The sequence below is a fragment of the Equus quagga genome, chromosome 12 (genome assembly GCF_021613505.1).
Source record: "Equus quagga isolate Etosha38 chromosome 12, UCLA_HA_Equagga_1.0, whole genome shotgun sequence".
Taxonomy (NCBI): Eukaryota; Metazoa; Chordata; class Mammalia; order Perissodactyla; family Equidae; genus Equus; species Equus quagga.
In genome coordinates, this window is record NC_060278.1 from 54011770 (window position 1) to 54018719 (window position 6950).

The window sequence follows — 6950 nt, forward strand, 5'->3', positions numbered from 1 at the left end:
AGCTTAAGAACCATGAAGGTAGAGGGTGAAGACAGATCAGGAGGGAAACTAAGACACTGACAATAAGGCCTGGTGTCTGGAACACTGGGCCACAAACACTGCTGAGGTTTGGGGGTAGAAATAACAAATTAGGAGTGAGAGGACTAATGAGCATTTAGTTGAACTTCAAGCCTGGGGATTTTTGGAGAGACTATTCTTAGAATTTCCCGAAACCTAAAAATTTCCAATTACATCCTCAGTAGAGAAAATTAATAAATGTAATCCCTTTAGTATAAAGAATTCTTGTCCACAGAACGTGTAATTGCTTTTTATTCATTAGGCTGTGTGGAGTAAGATGAAAGCAGAGACCAGCCTTGGCTTCACCTGGTAAAATTAGGATAAAGGATCAAATGTCCTTTGAAGTACAAATAGAATATTCATTTTTGATTCATGTTCTTGCAAATACATTATGTTTTGGAAGCTTTTCACACCAGGTGGGCTCAGAATAACTGAAGCCTGATCCTGTATCTATCTTGTTTTTAACACTAACAACACTTTAACTGTGTCGTCACAACTCAATTTGCTACTTGTCTTTATAGGTTTAGGGGAGAAACTCAGGAACTTTGTTAGTGAGTGCTAAAAATAGATGATACCAGTAACCAGGAAAGAGAAGGCATAGGACTCTCTGTCATCAATAATTTTCTGACCGGACTGTTTACTCATTGGCCAAATATTGTGTTTCTACCCCAGTCGATCATCTTTGTGTTGGTAACTGCGTTAGTTTTCTATTGCTGTATAACAAATGAGCCCCAAACCTAGTGGTGTAAAACAAGCAGTTATCCCATGGTTTCTGTGGCTCAGGATTTTGAGGGTGGCTCAGCTGGGTGATTCTGGCTTGGGGCCTCTTGGGAGGTTGCAGTGGAGATGAAGGTTGGGGCTACAGTCATCTGAAGACTTCGCTGGGCCTGAGGATCTGATTCCCAAGATGGCTCATTAACATGGCTGTTGGCAGGAAGCCTTAGTTCCTCGTCACATGAACGCCCCTGTAAGATGCTTGAGTGTCCTCATGACACAGCACCTAGCTTCCTCCAGATTGAGTGATCCAGAAAAGCAAGATGGAAGCCTTGATGTCTTTGGTGACTCGGCCTGGAAGTCATACTCTGTCATTTCTGCAACATCCTCTTGGTTCCAAATGTCTATTCTTTGCAATGTGAGAGACCATACAAGGTTGTGACTACCAGATGGCAGAGATTGTTGAGGGCCCTCATGGAAGCTGGCTACCCCAATAATGAAGGCTATCTTTTATTATTATTTTATTTTTATTTATTTATTTGAGGAAGGTTAGCCCTGAGCTAACATATACTGCCAATCCTCCTCTTTTTGCTGGGGAAGACTGGCCCTGAGCTAACATCCGTGCCCATCTTCCTCTACTTTATATCTAGGATGCCTGCCACAGCATGGCTTGATGAATGGTGTGTAGGTCTGCACCTGGGATGCAAACTCGCGAGCCCCCGGCCGCCAAAATGGAACATGCGCACTTAGCTGCTAGGCCACCAGGGAGGCCCTGGAAACTATCTTTTGAAATAAATGTTCCCCTGGAGTACTGAGATTATAAATTCCATTAAAACTATCATCACCGCTACTGCCACCACCAAGCATGCTGCCTTATATTTTTCCAGTTTTGCTGAGACATAATTGACATATAACACTGTATAATTTTAAGTATACAATATAATGATTTGATGTATATATATAATGAGAAATGATTACTATACTAAGTTTAGTTAACATCTGCCACCCATGCATACTGCTTTAGAGAAATGTCAAAAGTCTGCATAATCACTAATTAAGATTGAGATAGTTAGGTCATGGGATAAATCTGATGTCAATAACATTGCTTTAGCCGTGAAGAGAAGCAGTACCTATGAATTTTGACTTCCACTTTTAACATAGCCAGTGACCTCTAAATTGGGAACCTTTATCCTTGTGAGTCAGCTTTAATGCATGGTAGGACCAAGCAAAGTTAGGGTTCAGCAGAATAGTTAATGGATATATTTTCAGTAGATTGAATTTGGCAAGGTCTCAGTTGCTTTTAGTCAACAATTTCTCCCCATGAGGATTAAGCCTTTGTTTCATGAAAAATAATTACTCCATCTCTCTCTAATCCATACGATCTATAAAAGGCTAGTCTATGAAAAGTATTCCCGTACAAGAAATTCCATAACCCTTTGAAAAGTCTTCCGTGTTTCCCTTCCTTTTTGAGCTTCCAAAAATGCTGCTCTTTATTCAACATTTCTTATTCAAATATGGTTAAATTCTAAGACAGCTTGTGCCAAATTGTAAACTTAGGATTAATGTAGGTTGTGAACTTAGCAAGATGCTCTTTAAATGTCCCATTAGTGGTTAATAAAGACGTAAAGTACAAAGAAGGACTCAAAATAGAAGATGGTCTCGAGGGCAGGGTTAGACCTCATTCTGTAACCTCTCTCTAGCAGCTACTTCCGGCAGCTGTCTTGGGCCACATGACAGGGAGTCACTCCATTCTGTAAGCATGACAGTCACTTCCAGGAGCTCTCATGGGCATGGATGGAGATCTTTCAAACATGGTGGATTCCATCCTTTTGTATCTGGAGGAAGAAGTTAATTAACAGGACAGTGTGTGGGGAGAGATGTCTTCTGAGGTCCTTGCTAGCCTGTATGTTAGTGAAGATTAAGGAGCACTCTTCTGAAATTTAGAAAGCAATCTTGGTTATGGTCTTATGGTAGTTTTTTGTTCTTTCAAGTGAGTTAAGTGCTAGTTGTATTTGAGAACAGTTTGATTTTACCACTGAAGAATAAATCAAGGAGAAAGGGGCATTTAAAATGGGTGATCTAGGGGGCGAAGCAGCATTGACTAAATCACGAACACTCCAGGACCCCTGCTTGTGTTGATTCTGGAATGTAGAGGTGCAGCTACATTCACTTTAACTTCAGATTATTACACAGAAATTCACACCTGTTTTTATCCCTTTATTGATAAAATAATGCAAATATGCCTCAAATTCTAATGGGAAACCAACTCCCTCTTTGAAGAATTTACTGCCCGTTTTGTGAGTAGGGTAGTTGTACGATTCTAGAAAATGTTACCTGAGTGACTCTTAGAACACATCGATAAAGTAGAAGAGTGGCAAGCAGGAGCTCTCGCATCTGTCCCTGCGGGTAATTTAATCAAGGTCACAGTTACTCATAGACGAGGAGCTGCATGAGGTAAATATTGGTTGAATAAATGGATAAGACAGTAGCTTCAAGGAGACTGTTGCCTGAAAAGGCAAATAAGATATGTACAAAAGGACCTGTAAGTGCTAAAAGATAATTACAAACCTTTACGATAACTCCGCAGAAGAGGAGTTTCTCTCAGTTGGAGAAATCTGGGAATGATTCAGGCAGCTTGGGCGTGTTGAACCTTTCTCCAGCAGTGCTCTATAGCTGAACCCTGGCAGTTGGTTTATCAACTAGGCGACTAGTGAGGATCATCCGTCCTTGCCCTTTTGAACCCAGGAGATTTCCCGGGTTGGATAAGCCCAGTTGGGTGAAAGGTTAGAGGCCTGTGGATTCCAGAGAGCTAGTGACGACATCACTGAAATGGTTGAGATCCGCAGTGGCCAGCAGGCAAGTGATCTTGGAGGGGTGTGGTAGATGGGAGAGGAGAGGACGCAGATTCAGTGAGCTTTAACTAGGGTTTTATTACAGAGGCGTGACTGGTTGAGCTTAAGCCCCAGCCCCTCTCTGCTTCCTGGAGGCTGGGCTGATATCACCTCACCCAAAGTCCCAACCCTCTAATTACATGGTTGGTCTTTGGTGTGTCGAGGCCCGATGCTGAGTCATTTCCTTACTATAAACTATCTAGGGGTCCCCTGTGAGTGACTTCATGAGCATAAACCAGTAGGGCTCCCTATAAATCCTAAAGACACTGGTCTATCTGCTTAGGGATCATTTGGCGCTAGAATCTTTCTTGGATAAAGGATATATTTCTTCCCTATCTCATTTCCCCTTCCCCCTCCTGCCTCCTGTCTACTGTATTTTTTCAATTTTAATTATTTTAAATCATGAAATTCATTCAGATCAGATCTAAAGAGTCGTCTTGTGGGAACATCAATATGCTGATTCATTGGTGTTGTCACCCCTACTTTTATGGTCACGATGGTGATTCAGGTCACGGTGGGCTGCAGTAAAGTGATGACAGCGTCATTATGATGGCGAACGTTGAAAGAGGTGGTGAAGATCCTGTGAGCTGGTAAAATCTGATGGCTAGAAATGTTTTTATTCTGCTTTCACTGTTTTTAAAAAATGGTTTGTGTAAACATTTGTTATTCAATGGTGATTTAGTATAAATTCGTACTAGCATATATTGACTGTAAGATACATGTAACACTCTATTTTCAAGATAAAGTAAGATGAAAACCAGAAAATCTATGACAATATCTGTATCTGTCATCTATTTAGCTATAGATAGCTAGCTAGATAGTTATAAACTACTGTACATAAAGACGAGTAGAATGAATAAAATGTGAAAAATCTTATAACACTCATTGATTACAATAATTAAAAAAATGTTACTTGGGTTTGGAAGACATTTTTAGGACCCCATAAAAGTTTTTAATGGTATTGGTAGTGAAGTTTGTTTTTATTTTTTCCTCAGAAAGAACATAACCCTAAAAATATTCTTTATTACTTAAATTTCTTATATTCTTCCTACTCAGACATTGGTCTTGCAACAACCTCCTACTTGCAGAAGAACACTTCCTACATGATTCTTGTGAGATGACACAGGGTCCTGCAGTCAAGTATGTTTGGGAAGTACCGGGGTATTTTTCACAGTTAAAAACACACTAAATTGTCTTGTGAATATCCAAGGCTAAGGAATAAATAGCATGCGGCATTTTACAAATGTATGTGCCCATGCAATTCTTTCACAGTGGAATATCCACTAATGCCCTCGGGAACACCAAACAGGGCAAAAAATTTCCAACAAACAAACAAAGAAACAAATAAAACCCCCCAAACTCAAAACGCACGTCTCAAAGTAGCCCCTAACCAAAGACACACACAGCATTCTGGACGTTTTCACACACAAACGATTTGACTTATGTTTCCCGAGCAGTTCTTAATACTTTGGCTATTTCATTTCCTAGTTAATATTTTTTGAAAGATCGAGGTAGGATAGATGTAGTGTGAAATAATTATCAAAAGCCAAAACATCAGCAAGACTTAACAAGAGTCTAATGCCGAACGAGGAAGCAGAAATACAAAAAACGGACATAGAACTTTATTTTTGCAAAGAATATAACAATAGATGTTCATGGTATGACTGTGGCATTAAGGAAAAGTTAGGTTATGTTTATGATCTTTGTATAAGAACTCATTTTTGGAAAGGTATCTGTAAAATGGTTTAAAAAATCCTCTGTTTAACATTTTTGTTTTGCTGGTAAACTTCAGTTATCTGGAAAATTACTTTATTACTAACAGTGCCAGGTTATGAAGGGGAGATGCAGCTGTGATGGCGAGGAGAAAGAACTATGATCAAGAAACCGGAGCCACTCATCAGCTTTGTCACTTTGGATACAACTTTCAGTTTCTTGGAACCTAACTTTTTTCAGATATAAAATAGAGATGGCAATGTCTGCTTCCCGGGATTATTGTGCAAATAAAATGAGACCAAATATATGAAATCATCTAGCACTCACTTGGAAAACACAAGACTATAATAAAGATTCTTTAAAAAATTATTGGCTATTGGGGTCAGCCCAGTGGGGTAGTGGTTAAGTTCACATCTTCTGCTTTGGCAGCCCAGGGTTCACCGATTCGGATCTCGGGCACAGACCTACTCACTGCTCATCAAGCCATGCTGTGGTGACATCCCACACAGAAGAACTAGAAAGACTTGCAACTGGGATGTGCAGCTATGTACTGGGGCTTTGGAAGGAGAAAAAAAAGAGGAAGATTGGTAACAGATGTTAGCTCAAGGCCAATCCTTCTCACCAAAAAAAAAAACCCCTGAAAATCCAGTAAAAAAAAATTTACTGTTGTTATTCAAAATCTAGAAAGTGCCTGAATCATTTAATTTTCCTAAGCCTTTATCTGTTGATGATCCAGCAGGTTTTGAGTTTTTAAAAATGTGAACTGTGGTTAACAGGGCCAAACACTGAAGGATGGTGGGAGGATGAGGTCTGAGAAAGGACCGGATTTAGCGATTATTGGTGATTTTGAAGAGAGCGACTTCATGAGTGGTGAGGGTAGAGGCCAGATTGCAGGATGTGAGTATCAACAAGGAATTCCTTTAAGAAGCTGGGAGGAGAAGGAGAGGAGAGACAGGGCAGAAGACTGAAGGGTACTAAGCAAGGGATTTTGTTTTTCCAGATTGGGAGAAGACAATATCCTTAAATTTCTTGAAGGTCAACAAGAATAAAGAGGAAGACAGTGGAGAGAGTACAGGTACAGGTATGAAATCAGATCTGTTTCAAGTTCAGGCTTAGTCACTAATTTCCAGTGTAACCTTGGGCATCATCTTCAGCCTCTCCGAGTCCTGGTGAAATGGAGCTGCTAATCTCTGCCTCGTCTTCATGACTTTGGGGCGAAGATCGTTTGAAATAAAGCCTATAAAACACCTTGAAAAGGATAGCGTATGTTATCATACAAAATAAGTATAAAGCCATCTTTTCAGAGGATGGTTTTGCCATATCCCAGACACCTACCTTGATGGCCGAGGCTATGAAAATTTTCTTGGACTGTTTATGAAGGGCAAGCCTGACTTTGGGGAAGTGATTATTGATCCGAGTTGAATTGATCCAGCACTAACATGGCAAATGCACTTTTAGATTACAAGGCGCATCACCCCCTCCTGTTTGCAAGCTCAGGACCCTTCTCAGCTCTCTTCGGACATGCTAACTTGGTTCTTGTTTTCATTACCTACCAACTCCTGTGCAGCCTGTCAC